The sequence below is a fragment of the Piliocolobus tephrosceles genome, chromosome 15 (assembly GCF_002776525.5).
Source record: "Piliocolobus tephrosceles isolate RC106 chromosome 15, ASM277652v3, whole genome shotgun sequence".
In the NCBI taxonomy this organism is placed as follows: Eukaryota; Metazoa; Chordata; class Mammalia; order Primates; family Cercopithecidae; genus Piliocolobus; species Piliocolobus tephrosceles.
In genome coordinates this window covers 3,743,928-3,759,937 of record NC_045448.1, presented here as the reverse complement: position 1 = coordinate 3,759,937, position 16,010 = coordinate 3,743,928, and the positions used below count along the sequence as shown (strand labels likewise).

General features: G+C 46.6%; 2 long non-coding RNA genes across 2 annotated transcripts; one reads left to right on the top strand and one right to left on the bottom strand.

Moving 5' to 3' along the window:
• Positions 1-1,273: 1,273 nt before the first annotated feature.
• On the bottom strand, positions 1,274-2,379 carry LOC111531357. The gene is made up of 3 exons (XR_002728238.2): positions 2,280-2,379; positions 1,997-2,025; positions 1,274-1,746 (listed from the first exon to the last, which is right to left on the bottom strand). It is a non-coding gene; the product is annotated as an uncharacterized LOC111531357 (long non-coding RNA).
• A 64-nt stretch (positions 2,380-2,443) lies between these two features.
• On the top strand, positions 2,444-15,571 carry LOC111531145. The gene is made up of 4 exons (XR_002728154.2): positions 2,444-2,996; positions 7,885-7,994; positions 14,457-14,579; positions 15,470-15,571. It is a non-coding gene; the product is annotated as an uncharacterized LOC111531145 (long non-coding RNA).
• The last annotated feature ends 439 nt before the right edge of the window (positions 15,572-16,010 follow it).

The window sequence follows — 16,010 nt, the reverse complement described above, 5'->3', positions numbered from 1 at the left end:
TCACACCATGAACTCCAGCCGTGATTTCAGCGCCACCCATGGACAGGGAGTCACTCCATGAATTCCAGCTGTGATTTCAGTTTCATGAATGTGGCACTTGCTATGTAAACACTGCCTGCTGGCAAGTCACCAGAGTGTACCTGTGTTTTCAGAGCCCCAGCTAAATTGAGGTTCTCATTCCAGAGTGGCTGGCAACCCTGCCCTAATGGGAGATGAAGGGGGAGCTGGGGGTCAGCATTTACAGAGCACCTTTCATGGAATGCCTCTTTTACCTGTGGATGGCCTCATGCCTCGTTGTTCAACCCACAACCAGGGAGTCCCTCACATGGGAAACGTGTTTCTACTGGCAGATACCCCTGTGGCTCTTGTCTGACCCGTGCTCAGTTTATGCCTGCCTGGCCATTGCTGTGGTGCTAGAAGTCCAACCTTCTGTCCCCACTAACTGCCTCCCTGGCATCCCAGGCAAAGCCCAGCCTGAGGCAGTCCCTGGTTCTTCAGTTGGAAAACATGAAATCAATCCACACAACAGGAAACTAGCTCAAAGATTTATTACTTACAGATGCAGGCGGGAGGGTATAAGAAATTGGAGGGCAGTCCTCCACCTCCGGGACACGTGCAATAGGAAGAGAGTCAGGCAAGGCAGAGAGTGAGTGGGAACTAGCAGTATGTTTTATATATATATGTGAGTGGGTGTGGCTGTGTGTGGGTGTGTGCGTGTAAGGGAATAGGGTGTGGGAATAGTTTACATACTTTAAATTCTTTGGCAAAGGTCTGAACGGTCCATTTAAAGGAAGACTGGGCTGGGTGCGGTGGCTCACACCTGTAACCCCAGCACTTTGGAAGCCTGAGGAGGTCAGATCACTTGAGTCCAGAAGTTTGAGACCAGCCTGGGCAACATGGCAAAACCCCCTCTCTACAAAATAAATACAATTTTTAAAAAAACCTGGGTGTGGTGGTGCGTATCTGTAGCCCCAGCTACTGGGGAGTCTGAGGTGAAAGGATCACTTGAGCCTGGGAAACAGGTTACAGCGAGCCAAGATCTCATCCCTGCACTCCAGCCTGGGTGACAGAGTGAGACTTTCTCTAAACAGGAAGCCTGGGCAGGAAAGCAGAAGCGCCATTGGCTGGGTGAGAAATGCCTCTGAATTCTGAATCTGGAGCCACCAGCTTGAGCCACTTTGGCGTGGTGTACAACTCGAAACTGTGTCAAGAATGACCGAGCCTTACTTCCGGTCTGCGAAAGTTAAACTTGTATTCAAAACAGATGCTGAGGCCACGCAAAATTTTAAGAATTTACGACAACCTGATAATGCAGACAATGTTTTGTTTCCACAAATGTTAATCTGTCTGTCTATGTAATACACACATGCCATGTGCAATCTGGGATAAGTAATATTCTGAAATGAAATCCATTTAACCGTGAGCATGCCACAACCTCCAGCATGTTAACACAAACTTGTCTTTTAACCTCTGGAGCTCCGCACCTAGCCAGCCACAGAAGGGAGCTCAGAGCGTGTTTCCCGATTGAAAAGTATTGGACAGACTATGGCAGCCTCTCAGATGGCCGTCGGCAGTCAACTTCTGGTTCTGTGTGGTGAATGAAACTGTGGTGTTTGCTGGGTTCATGCTGGGGTGCTGTGACTTGGGCCTTCTTCACTGTGTTGGTTCCTGAAGTGCCTCATCATGGGAAGTTTGCAGAGACCATATATCATCCTGGTGGCTCTGGGGGACTCCCTTGGACTCCAACTTTGCAAAAGTAGATCCAAAACAGCCAGTAGTGCATCCTTGATTATAATTTCCATCGATAGGTTTAAGAAGAGCAACTCTTACCATCAATGCTCCTGCCCCCTGGTGACCAACAGCAACCCACCCATGGCCATGGAGCTTGGAACGCCATGGTAAGTCCTAACCTGCCCTTGCCGCCTGGGACTCTGAGTGGGGCTTTTCCACGTGGAGATTTCGCATGAGAAGTTTAGATCTCGGGCTGCCCACCTACCTGCAAGATGACAGAAGGCTCTTTGACTCCTTTCCAAAAGAAGAAACAAGATACGATATCAATCCATCTGTGTCCGTGTAGACAGATACCTAGCAAACTTCTTTACAAAACAGCTTCTCAAGAAAAGCAATCCCAGTTTTGTAAGTAAAGAATGCTGGGAAGCACAGGTCATTCACAAAGCTAAATGGGACGGGGTAACTTTCACAGAAAAGGGAAAGAAAATAAGAAAAAAAAAAGAGAGAGAGAGAACAGATCATGATAGAGGGAGAGACGGGTACCACACCCAGCACCGTGTAGCTGCCTCACACGTCACCCAAGCCAGGGGTGCCAATACCACATCCCCTTCATAAAGATGAAGAGACTCATCCTCAGCGGGGTGGAATTTGATGGAGGTTACCAAGGCAGCAAATTACTGACCTAAGATTCTAACTCCAATCTTCAGAGTCCAAAACCTTTATTATTTGCTCCACCCCACAACTGCCTCACAAAGCATCCCAGCGTCCAGGCAGCAGACAGCAGAGGAGACTGCCAGCAGACCATCTTGAAGGGGATGCTTGGGGCTGCCAAGTGTGTGATTCAAAGATTAATTCCATGTGTTTGGAGAAGAAGCCCTAGCCTCAAAACAAACGTTGGCCACCTTCCAGCCAAGGTAGCACGGAGTGAAGGCCCATGGAGGGACAGCTGGGCTTTTCTGAATTACTTTGGTATACCTACTGTGCCTCAGCCTGCCATGTTTCATCCCCACGGCTGTCCTCAGTGGTGTGCATGGTCACTGCTCCCTTCACCACTGAGAAGACAGGCACAGGACAGTCAGCGGACGTGTCCAAGGTCCCACATCAGGAAGGGCTGGAGCCAGAATGTGGTCTGAGACGCTGGCTATACAAAGAGACAATGGTGTGACCATTGTACATATGGAACTCTGGCCCACGACCTGCAGCAGCCAGCCCAGAAAGCCAACACGTCACCTGCAGCAGCCAGGCTGGACGCTGGCCTGCCCTCGGTAAGTCACACCTGTGGGAAGCCAGGCCGCCATCTCTCGCCCCAGTCTAGGAATCAAGCAACCCATAAGAGTCAGTCCCAGATGCCCAAGACTTGGTTAATAACTCACAGCTGTCCCGACTCCTGCCCTGACGTCCCACTGAGGACAAACCGAGAAAGACAAACACGCTCCCCTTAAACTCACACGGGATGCCCCGGTTCAAGTTGCTGCCCCAGCTTCCAGGCCAACAGCCTCCACTGGGGCTCACCCAGTGCCTTCCCTTCCACTGGGAAGCTCCCACGCCCAGCCTGCCTGAGTCTCTGCAAAAACGCAAGTGACAATGGCCAGCTCTTTTGTTCTTACCCAAGCTGGAGATAAGCAGCTTCTGTCTGTCCTCGTTTGGGCTCCGTGCTCCTCCCCAGGAATCTGAGAGACTCTCCTGCCCCAGACTGTGGGCTCCACCACCCTCCTGCCCGCTGTGGGAAATCAGGAGGGTGAAGGTGCAGCTGGGCTTGGCCCAGAGGCGCCCACAGGGACGCCCAGAGCTGCACAAGCTCTGTCCCCATCTTGCCTCTGGGACCAGCTCTGCATTGCTGCAGAGCCCTCATCAGAGTCAGCTTTCTGTTGTAATAACTGAATACCTGAGATTGGACAAGTTATAAAGAAAAAAATTATATCTGACAGTTCTGGAGGCTGGAATTCCATGGTTGGGGGTGCATCAGATGAGGGCCTCCCCTTGGCACCATGACTTGGCCGAGGGCATCACATGGCAAAGGGTGGGGTGTTGCCCTGAGGTCTCTCTTCCTTTTCCCACAAAGCTGCCAGCCCCACTGTGACCCGCCCTGATGACCTCATCTAACCCTAATCACCTCCCAGAGGTGCCATCAGCATTTGGACTTAGGATTAAGGTTCCAAGTACACAGGCACACACATGCACACACCACACACAACACACACATTCACAGTCACACACACAACACACACACATCCCACACAACACGCACACAACACACACATACACAATGTCAACTTATTGACATTTTGTCCACACAGCTCTGGCCAAAGCATTCCTGAGACGAGGCTCAGCACTGCCCGGCAGCCCTCACTGTCAGACCAGCGGAGGTCGCGCGCGCTGTGGGGGCAGCCCCAGGATAGATGCAGCAGGGCCACCTGCCTCTTCCCCTGGTTTAAATGTTTATCCAGAAAAGAAAAACGTAGCCTGAGATTTCACTCTGTGTAGCAGAGACACAGTCACACACACAACACACACTTACATGTACCACATGCATGCAAACACCACACACAACATGCACAGTCACACATGCACACACAACACACATGTACAGCACACACACAACAGTCACACACACATTCACACACACACATGCACACACCACACACACCATGCACAAAGCCATACACACATGCACACACAACACACACAGACACACCACATATACACATTTACAACCACACACACACAATACACACATGCGCACATGCACTCACATTCACATACACATTTTCACACCACATACACAACACACACATTCACACACAACAGTGTCACACATGCATACAACACATATACACCACACACAACACACACATTCACATACCACATATACACACAACACATGCACACACCACACATTCACACATGCACACACAACATTCACACACATGCACACAATTTACACACACACACCACACATGCACACACACATTCCCACACAACACACAACTCACATATTCACACACACAACACACATTCACACAACACAAACATACATGCATTCACACACCACATACACACATAACACACAACACACATCCACACAGCACACACATCCACACAGCACACGCATTCACACAGCACACGCATCCACACAGCACACACATCCACACAGCACACGCATTCACACACACACCATCCCAGTGTCCTCCCGTCTTCCCCCTTCCCCTCACGGCCTGCTTAAAAACACAGCGGTGCCCCCTGTCATCTAAGCCCAAACCGCCAGGACCTTCAGGGAAAGTTCCTCAATGGGGAAGCCAGTTGGAAAAGAAACAAGTGTCCGGCAGCCACACAGAGGGAAATCTCAGGCTACGTTTTTCTTTCTTGGATAAACATTTAAACCAGAGGAAGAGGCATGTGGCCCTGCTGCATCTATACCAAGGCTGCGTCCACAGCCCATGTGGCCTCCGCTGGTCTGACAGTGAGGGCTGCCTGGCAGTGCCGAGCCTCGGCTCAGGAGTGCTTTGGCCAGAGCTGTGCGGACAAAATGTCAATAAGTTGGCCCCACTTGAAAACGTGATAAAAGTCTGAAACTGACGCTACAAGATGTGGCTCTAGCCTGGTGTTCTGTAACAGGGAGCGGGGTGGGCGTGGGAATACCAGGCTGCTTTCACCATTTTCGCCTATCCTAAATTGTGTGAGTTTTTCTCTTTAAAATGCTGCTCTTCACCCTTCACTCCCACTTCATCCAATGTCTTTCTTGGACACTGAACATTCCTTCATACAACTTTTTATTTTTTAACTCGGAGCAATTGAGAATGTCAGAGAAAGGTAAAGTCCTCAATGGTACCAGATGATCCGTTTAAGAACAATCCAAAACCAATATGTGTATTACATTGCCAGAAGTTTCAAGCCCAGTCTTAGGCACTATGGCCACTTTCCACATTAGAGGACACAGATAGATGAGCACTTGGATAGACAAGTCAATAAACAGAAAGAAAAAGCCAAACTTTGATGATCTGCATTCATGGAAAGATCAGTACAGATAAGTCAAAACCACAAAATACCCAAATCTCATTTGGGATTTTATGATTTATGTCAATTTTCCTTCCATCAACCTTTTGTAGGAATATACTGAAGGCGGGGAGGAGGAGGAAAACAGAAATACTACCTTTTTAAAAAACAATGCTTAAATACCTTTATCTTTCCCTTTCTTCTGGAAGTACACCTGCGTAGTAAAGTAGCAGTCCTAATGAACCAAATATTTCCAGTCTGGAGTCACACACACCTGATTCAAATCTTGACTGAGCAACTGAATTAGCAGTGGAGCCTTAGAGAAGTTACTTAAATATCCTAAATTCTTCTTTTTCTACAAGAGAGAATAATAGTCCTATCTCGCAGGGTGTGGGCATCAGCCAGGCACAAGGTAGACACTCGCCAACCACAGAGCTGACCACTGACCCATGCCCTGTGAGGGTGGGCAGTGCCTGCAAGTGGCGGTTTCTAAACAAGCAAAGGCGGCAAGAAACATGCCAGACCACAGTTTCTATCACCAAGGCCAAGCCCGTTGCACGGCCAGAAATAAGAGGACATGCATCTTCCTTCCCCTTCCGCAGGGACTCCAAAAGCTGCTCTTTTGAGAATTTCCCACTATCTGGGCGCCCTTGCATTAATGAAATTTAGCTTGGCTACAGACAGAAAGGACCAGGAAGTAGCAGTGTTCTCACCTAGGCCCCTACCCCATAGAAAGGACCGTCCTGCATCTGTTGGGGGCAGCAGGGCACATGAGGAGGAAAAGTGTTAACCAGGGCTCAGAGGACCCTAATCCAAGTGCACCTTCATTCCAAAGAGGTGTGGATGTTCTAGAAACTGAAATTGGACCTCCCTGAGTTCCAATTTCCTTTGTTTGCAAAGAGCACAATCCTGAGTTATCTTTAAAGCCTGGCATGGGCTTTGAAGTCAGAGAGATATATTTTGAGCCATGGTCTGTGTTGCTATTTACCAGACATGGGAGCTCAGGCAACTGCTTTACATTCCTGAGCCTCACTGTCCCCTTTTGAAAATCCCCTTACCGGAAACCATTGCTATGGAAACAAATAATAGACATAAAATACACAGTAATAAGAGCTCACTCATTGATAGCTGTTATTGCTGTTATTGACATCTCCATTATCACGATGATGATGATTATAAACCCAAATAATTAAGACATAAAGAAGCAAAAACACACTGAGCCGACTCCTGGACCTGGCGCTCCATAAACCTTGGCTGTTCTTATTATCAGTGCATCTCGTTACTCCCTGCATAGCTCTCCATGGCTGTCTAGAGGCCAGCATTCCCTCTGGAAATTGTGTCATTTCTCTTTAGTGGGAGCCCCTTTGCAGGGAGATCAGAGCCAGGGGGAGAGGCAACGCTCTGGACAAGGCCAGTCCAGATGGCAGGAGGCAGGACAGCACCTGCCTGGAAGGGAAAGACCGGGTCAGGGGGGCTTGGACACTTACTGAAACCCCCCAGCCTGAGCATGTTCTGAGAGGAGACACCTGCCACTCCTCAATCAACACCCCTAATGCCTCAGCACCTCTGTATTGTCTCCTTCTTGCTCCCTGCCTTGCCCTCAGACCTGGAGCTCCTGAGCCACTCCTTGTCTTTGGCCCCAAGACCTGTGGTATCTTCCTTCAGCTCCTGTCTCCTCCACCAATATCCCCTCCAGATGCTTAATGTATTAGTTCATTTCACGCTACTATAAAGACATACCCGAGACTGGGTAATTCATGAAGGAAAGAGGTTTAATTGACTCACATTTCCACATGGCTGGGGAGACCTCAGGAAACTTACAAGCATGGCAGAAGGCGAAGGGGAAGAAAAGTATCTTCTTCCCAGGGCGGCAGGAAGGAGAAGTGCAAGTGAGGAAATGCCAGACGCTTATAAAACCATCAGATCTCCGAGACTCATCACTAGGATGAGAAAAGCATGGGGGAAACTGCCCCATGATCCAATCACCTGCACCTGGTCCCACCCTTGACAGGTGGGGATTACAATTCTAAGTGACATTTGGGTGGAGACAGCCAAACCATATCACCCATCCTGCCTCTCACTGCTTATTTCTCAGGCTCACTGCACCTTCTCTTCTCCCTACCCCTCCCCTTCCTTCTTTTCCTCTCCGCTCTTCTCAAGGGTGCCCTTGTTGGAGAACATGGGAGGCCAAAATCCAAACATGGCAAGAGATAACAAATGACTTGTCTGGTGGCTGAACCCTGAGCTGGGAGCACTGCCTGGAGAAAACTGTAAGCCCTCTGCCATCCTGTGCCAGGCCAGAAGGGACGTCACTACAGAATTCAATTATAGCGACAACAACAATCACATGGAATAATAATAAATCAGTAGTTATAGGCCAGGCACAGTGGCTCACACTTGTAATCCCAGCACTTTGTGGGCCTGAGTCAGGAGGACTGCTTGAGGCCTGGAGTTTAAGACCAGCCTAAGCAACATAATGAGACACCATCTCTACAAAATATACAAAAATTAGCTAGGCATAGTGGTGCGTGCCTGCAGTCCCAGCTACTCAGGAGGCTGAAGCAGGAAGATTACTTGAGCTGGGGAGTTTGATGCTACAGTGAACCGTGATCACACCACTTCACTCCAGCCTCGGTAACAAAGTGAGACCCTGCCCCCAACTCAGAAAAAAAAAAAAAAAAAGTTATTACACACTGACTGTTCCAGGCACTATCCAAAGCACCTTGGGTAAATTATTATCTGTAATCCTCATCATCTAGAGGCTGAATAGGCAGATCCCAAGCACTGCCATGCTGCAGTGGATAGTAATGAGTGCTTGGCTACTCTAGGGAGCCTCAGGAACCAGAGAGTGTTTGGAAATGGTCTTTGCAGTAAGACCTACATCGTCTTCTTACGGTACAAGAGGAAAGTGGCAAGAACTCTAGTGGGTGAGTTGGCAGGCCAAGACACAAGCCCCAGGTTTAGCATCAACAGAATGAAAGGCACTTGGCAAATCACTTGGTCTCGTTGCTAATATTAAATGGGGTTGCACAATCTCTGAGGTTTTTAAGGCTTCTAGATTTTTAGAAACTTCTACTTTTACATCCAGAGACCTTCACCTAATTAAATATCAATATCTTCCCTTAGAGGAAGAACAGTGAGGTACCAGCATCATTATCGGCAAACATCACTTCACACCTCTAGTGCAGCTTGATAAACACATGGAGTGTGTGAGAGATAAATGCTGCTCACTAATGCATCCAATTCGCCCCCTCGGGAAATGCAGACTTGTACTTCCTACCTCTCTGAAGTTAGACGTGGCCACATGACTTGCTTTGACCAATGAAATACGAGCAGAAGTAACTTGTGTTTTTTCTAGACAGATACCTTTCAGAATGAATGCACATAAACCATTTCCTCTTCCTCTTGCCTGGTGACAGAGGATGTCCCAGAGCTCCTGCCCACCATAAAGAGACATACAAATGAATAAGAGATACACCCCTGAGAGCTGGGGCTTGCTTATTACTGCAGCATACACAGGCTTTCCTGACTGATACACTGAGCAGCTTGCAAGTGCCAGGCACACTTCCAGGCTCAGGAGATGCAGCTGGGGAGGGCAGCTGCTGCTGACGAGCACCCCCTTGTCAGGCAATACCTGAGTTCTTTCAGGAAGACAGTTAAAAAGCTATAGGAGATTGGAAGAGACATCCTGAGATAGTCCACAGTGGAGCTCTGTGGTCAGGACATGCCAGCACCCTCTCAATGTCACACTGCAAAGCCAACTGACTCCATCGTAAGGGACTGTCAGTGTATGTGAATGCCACCTGCAGCCAGTCCTGTCTGCCATAAGGACTATAATGACACACAGGAGGTGGGAAGGGAGGGCCACTGTGTGATTAGCTCTTACACGCAGTCCCTTAGGCATCTGTCTGAGTGGATCATCTGCTGTAGACAGAACAGACTGGGTCCTTAGTGCACATTCAGGGCAAATGAAACTGACTACCTATATGCAGCATTCATGCTTTTAGCAAAGCTTTCTCACTGCATAGCTATTTGGCTTGTTAAGCCTGCAATTCTGGGTCTGGGCCAAGACATGGGGAACAGTGATGCTAATGAGAACACCAAGGAAACACAGCAGTGAGCAGCAAGTCACAGCTGCCTATCACCTTCACACCTGCCACATTCCCTTCCGTGTAAGTTGACTCCTCGCTGTCCTATCCATGCTTATCCTCTCTCTGGGATTCAGGTCCCCAGGAATGTCCTGGCGTCTACTCACATATCCATACAACACAACATTGATAAGGCAGACGTTAAACAACTAGCATTTTACATTCTGAAGTGAAAATTAAAAATGCACAGTCCTTTTTAATTCAATTTCTAATTACTGCACTATATACAACCCAGAATGATGGCGAATTGATAAAATATGCAAATGAAGCAACAATTCATAGACTATATTAAAATTTCCATTTACACTGTTAGTTAAGCTGTACACATTTGTAAATGTAAACATTAACCCTCAGGAAAAATATTTTCTAAACTACAGCATAATTGGAAACTCCAGAATCATATATAACAGAAAAGAGATCATTACACAGACGGGTACCTTTATCGCTATAAATAAAAGAACATTTCCACAGAGTTGTTGCTTCCTCTTGGATGCCCCCACAGCACTTCCCCTGGCCCTCTGTGGAGCCATTGTTTATACCCTCCTCCATGGTAGGCAGTGGGGCACACATCTGCCTCCCAAGCCGGCAAGCCACACCCTTGAGGGCAGCACCGAGCCTGACCGAACCATATCCCCTGTACTGCCCAGGGCACAGGAGGTGCTTGCAGCCCTCAGCTGAACTGGTTGAAATTGAACAATATGGAATTGAACTGAATTAGATCAAATGTAATGAAATTAAATGGCACGTGATGTCTGTAGGTTTCCATTTTAGAAGCTAAGTAACGAAGTCCAAATTCCCTCTTCTTCTACCAGATGAAATGCCTCAGGCCAACACGCAAGCAAGCCTGGGATCAGGAGATGCTCGGGACAGAACAATCCGCAAACTAAACCAGGCTGCCTGTCCACAGGTGCACTAACCACCTTCCCACGCAGGAAGGTGTCCGAACCCCATTCTCAACGAAGAGAAGGTACTCCTGGACCAGCTGGCACAGCCCCTCTCATGAGCCCTCCCAAAACCCCTCAATGTGAAGGATCTCTGCTAATGTGAGGCCGAACAACACAGGATTCAGAATCTTCAAAACAGCTGCTGTGACCTGTTATTTTCATCAGTCTCTGCAAATAATTATGTCATAATTTATGTTGAGGAAAAGGTGGCTTTCATGAAAAGTATACTTAGCTGTTTTCTACCTGACAATGAAAAACACAGAAATCTATTTTTACCCAGTTTTGCCCAATGTGCTAGAGCTTAGGGCAAAACAATGTACAAGAGTGGTCAGTACCCCTTGATCTCCAGTTCCTGGTTGGGTATTGCCAACTCTCTTCTTCTTTTCTTTTCTTTTTTTTCTTTTCTTTCGAGATGGAGTCTTGTTCTGTCACCCAGGCTGGAGTGCAGTGGCCCTATATCTGAGCTCACTGCAACCTCTGCCTCCTGGGTTCAAGCAATTCTCGTGCCTCAGTCTCTTGAGTAGCTTGAGTAGCTGGAATTACAGGAGCCTACCCCCATGTCTGGCAAATTTTTGTGTTTTTAGTGGAAATGGGGTTTCACCATGTTGGCCAGGCTTATCATGAACTCTTGACCTCAGATGATCCACCTACCTTAGCCTCCCAAAATGCTGGATTACAGGCGTGAGCCACCGCACCCAGACTCTCATTTCTTTTTGGTGGTGGTTGTTTTACTATATTCTCTACTGGTGTTTTTGCAAATAGCCTCTAGTTCCTTTTGAAAGTATAAAGGCAGTAAATAATACACAAACCAAAATAGAACAAATATCAAACTATATTGGAGCTACTGAGCAAGAAAAGCCATGCTAGCTACCCAAACGCTGCCATAAATTCCACACTTCCTTTCGTCGTGTCAAAATTCATAAACAGGTAACAAATTATGTTGGGAAGATCAGATCACAATTTTAGCACTGAAAAAAGACAAATTATTCGGAAAACAGCATTAGTGATTTTCCAAAAGACCAGTGAATTAATAATCTATAAATAGGACCCACGTTCCCATGCATTGCCAGGCACTCTAATCACCTCTGCAAAAGACTAGTCAATAAAAGGGAAAATAAATTAATTTTTTAAGGGGGAGGAAGAAGCAGAGATGGAAACTCTCATTATTTGAATGCACGTCGTGTTTCAAGTGATGTTTTGTAGAGTACTCTGCATACAGTATCTATGGGATAGGGTCATTATTCTTATTTTATAGGTGAGACTAATTTTACCCAGGCACAGGAATAAGTAAGTCAGCCAATATCCTAGCACTAGAATAAGTCATAAATGATCCACCCAAGTTAAGTCCTAAGGTTTTCTCTCCAAAACGTGCCATTGTATCATCAGTGACTCCAAAATACTTTCAAATGTGCTGTGCACTTCACACTGATCATCACATTTTTCCCTCCTACTAACTGTAGGTAGTAGTTAGAACAAGAATCTGCCCATTTGGGGAGTGAAGAAACGGAAGCCAAGAGGCGTGTGTTTCTAGTTGGGTCATCTCCATGCTCTGATATTTCACGGCAGAACCACACTCCAGCTCTCTCTATCCCAGGGCCAGAACATTGTCATGCAGCCTCCTTTGCACCATCCTGTAGAAAAGCGAGGACATGAGTCTTTTTTTTTTTTTTTTTTTTATTATTATACTTTAAGTTCTAGGGTACATGTGCATAACGTGCAGGTTTGTTACATATGTATACTTGTGCCATGTTGGTGTGCTGTACCCATCAACTCGTCAGCACCCATCAATTCATCATTTACATCAGGTATAACTCCCAATGCAATCCCTCCCCCCTCCCCCCTCCCCATGATAGGCCCCAGTGTGTGATGTTCCCCTTCCCGAGTCCAAGTGAGCTCACTGTTCAGTTCCCACCTATGAGTGAGAACATGCGGTGTTTGGTTTTCTCTTCTTGCGATAGTTTGCTAAGAATGATGGTTTCCAGCTGCATCCATGTCCCTACAAAGGACGCAAACTCATCGTTTTTTATGGCTGCGTAGTATTCCATGGTGTATATGTGCCACATTTTCTTAATCCAGTCTGTCACAGATGGACATTTGGGTTGATTCCAAGTCTTTGCTATTGTGAATAGGACGTGAGTCTTAAAGACTCACCTTCTAGCTGCTCATTCCAGGAGCGGGAAGAGCCAAATGCGCCTGCGCGCACATTATCCTACCAAGAGTGTTCGTATGTGATTTTATGCCCCTTCCCTCCACCCTAGACCTAACCACAATATTTTTAAAATGTAGATAAGGCTTTGGGGATAAATTCAGAAATGTGTTCTGTCCCCCAGATGCAATTACAATGCATCCGGCCTGCATGTCAAGCTCCTAAGCCTTCTGAAAATATCCTCCTCCTGACCATTTTGTAAGACAGCAGAGTCAAGAAAACAAAATTCCTGGAAAGACGAGGTTAACTGGATGTCTGGTTGCCTCCAAAAAGCAATTAAGACTCAAGCAGAAAGTTCAAGTTGATACTGAACCAGTCCAACCCTGCTATCCCAAGCCCATGAAATCCCAGAGCTGCCCTGCCTCAATATAGCCTGACAGGTTTCCAATGGCCATGATGATGCATATTCAGCAGCGTAAACACCATTGGCCTTTCCTAAATCAATATTCATGGAAACCCTCAGGCAATCAATATGCACAGGGTAAGCCTTCCCCAGGGTAGCTTCTGCTGCAAGTGGTAGCAGGCCCCTCCCACCCTCTAAACCCAGGCATCACACACTTCCTTGACACACACTAAGTCTTCAAAACACCTGCATGGGGCTGCCTTCTGTACATATACACACTGATTCACATAGAAAACTCTCAACCTCCCTAACAGAAATGTACCTCGCCCACCACTCATCGGAGATTTTGGCTGAGAGTTATAAACTGAGCAGGCTATTTTAGTTTTGTCTTTCATTTTTTGTAAGTTTAACTGAGCTCCATCAGGTAGTTCTAATAAGTCTAATTCCAACTTGCAGGAGAGGGGTGAGGACTGGGGGACTCAGGGTCTCCATGAAGCTAAGCAAGGGGGAAGATAAGGATGCCTTCAGCTAGCACAGTGCCCAGCCACCCACAGCTGCTAAAGATCTCATTTTTACTATTTGTGGGTACACAGTAAGTGCATTTATTTATGGGGTATATGAGACACAGGCATACTGTATTTGTCTGTTCTCATGCTGCTAATAAAGCCATACCTGAGACTGGATAATTTATAAAGGAAGGAGGTTTAATAGACTCACAGTTCCACATGGCTGGGAAACCCTCACAATCATGGCGGAAGGCAAAGGAGGAACAAAGTCACATCTTACATGGCAACAGGCAAGAGAGACGGTGTGTAGGGAACTCCCATTTATAAAACCATCAGGTCTCATGAGATTTATTCACAAACACAAGAACAGTATGGAGGAAACTGCCCCCATGATTCAATTACCTCCGCCTGACCATCCTCCTTGACATGTGGGGATTATTACAATTCAAGATGAGATTTGGGTGGGGACACAGCCAAACCATATCACATACAATGTGCAATAGCCACATGCGGATAAATGAGGCATCTAGAGAAATGCTTTCAGGAGCAAAAGAGAAATTGAGTGAAATCCTCCTGTTCTTGCAGCTGATAGTCAGGTCTAGTTCCATGTGGCTCCAAACGCCCTCACTATGAGCTCAAGACAGTGACTGACTGAAAAACCCTCTCTATTACAAACCACAACACTGAACCCCACATCCCCCTAAGTAGGTGAGTGGTTAAAAGCAAAGGAGTCTCTGGAGGTCCTTGTGTTAAGTGAAATAAGCCAGGCACAGAAAGACAAATATCCCAAGTTCTCACTCAAATGTGGGAACTATTAAAAAAAAAAAAAAAGTTGATCTCATGGAGGTCAAGAATAGAATGATGGATACCAGAGGCTGGCAAGGGTGTGTGGGTGAGAAGAGCGTGTGGGTGGGAGTGTGAACAGAGACAAGTCAATGGGTGTAAACATACAGTTAGACAAAAGGTGTAAGTTCCAGTGTTCAATTCAGAGTGGGTGACTATAGTTAACAACAATGTATATTTCAAAGTAACTGGAAGAAAGGACTTGAAATGTTCCCAAGACATAGAAATGGTCAGTACTTGAGGTGATGGACACCCCAAATACCTTGACTTGATCATTGCGAATTCTATGCATGTAACAAAACATCACATATACCCCATAAATATGTAAAATACCGTGTATCAATTTTTAAAAAGCAAGGGAATCAGAAATCACCAGGTGTTAGTTAGGTGATTTTGTGTGGGCCATTTAACCACCATTGGTGCTCCAGTTTTCTCATCTGTAAATTAGGGAAAACTTGGAGCATCTCATGGGACTGTAGTAAGAATTAAATGACATTGTGAAAATAAAAAACTGAACACAAGTCCTGCTCAGAGAAAGAAGTCAAGTAATGGTAGCCATCACTCTTCATCAGTCTGGAATGCATTCGATTCAGGAAACATAAGTGCTCGTCTTTTTCTTCTCCCTTTAAAGGAGAGGATACCAAGATACAGTGAGGAATTAGCAGAGCTCCTGCAGGGGAGGTGTGGGCAGGAAAGGAGGGCTGAGAAAGGAGTGGCCAGGGACTGTCTAACTGGATTCTTTCTGTTTTCTGCAGATTGTACTCACATCATTGGTCTTATGGGGAAACGTTAAGACCTCCCACTTATAAGGTTTTATAGCCCTCCATGGAATGTTGAAGAAAGAGCAAAATGCATCCGAAAAAAAACTAAACTGGATAAATTCTGAGGCCTCTTCAGGTCTTAAGATGGCTGTTTTCTAGGTCCTCTTGTTGCAGCAGTGAAATCCACAGACATGGACAAGTGAGTCAATTACGTGCCTTTCAGAGAAAACTTCTGACTTAGGAATTCCAGCTATTTGGCCCAACCCATATTAGATTGTGTTATAAAGAATTGGTAAATTACATCACGAAGGGAAGAGCAGAGGAAACATAACATTCCTTCAAGACCCATCAGCTCAGATGTTAGCAGAACACCCCTCAGGAGGAAAATAAGAAATTTTGAATTTGAACTTGGTACTTCCCAGCAGCCCTGGGAGTAGGGTCAGAAGCCCTGCTGGGGGGCAAAGAACTCTGAGGATCAAAGATGTTGAGCATCACCTTAGAGGCCAAAGATCAGAACAGTGGAGGTGGCCTTTGA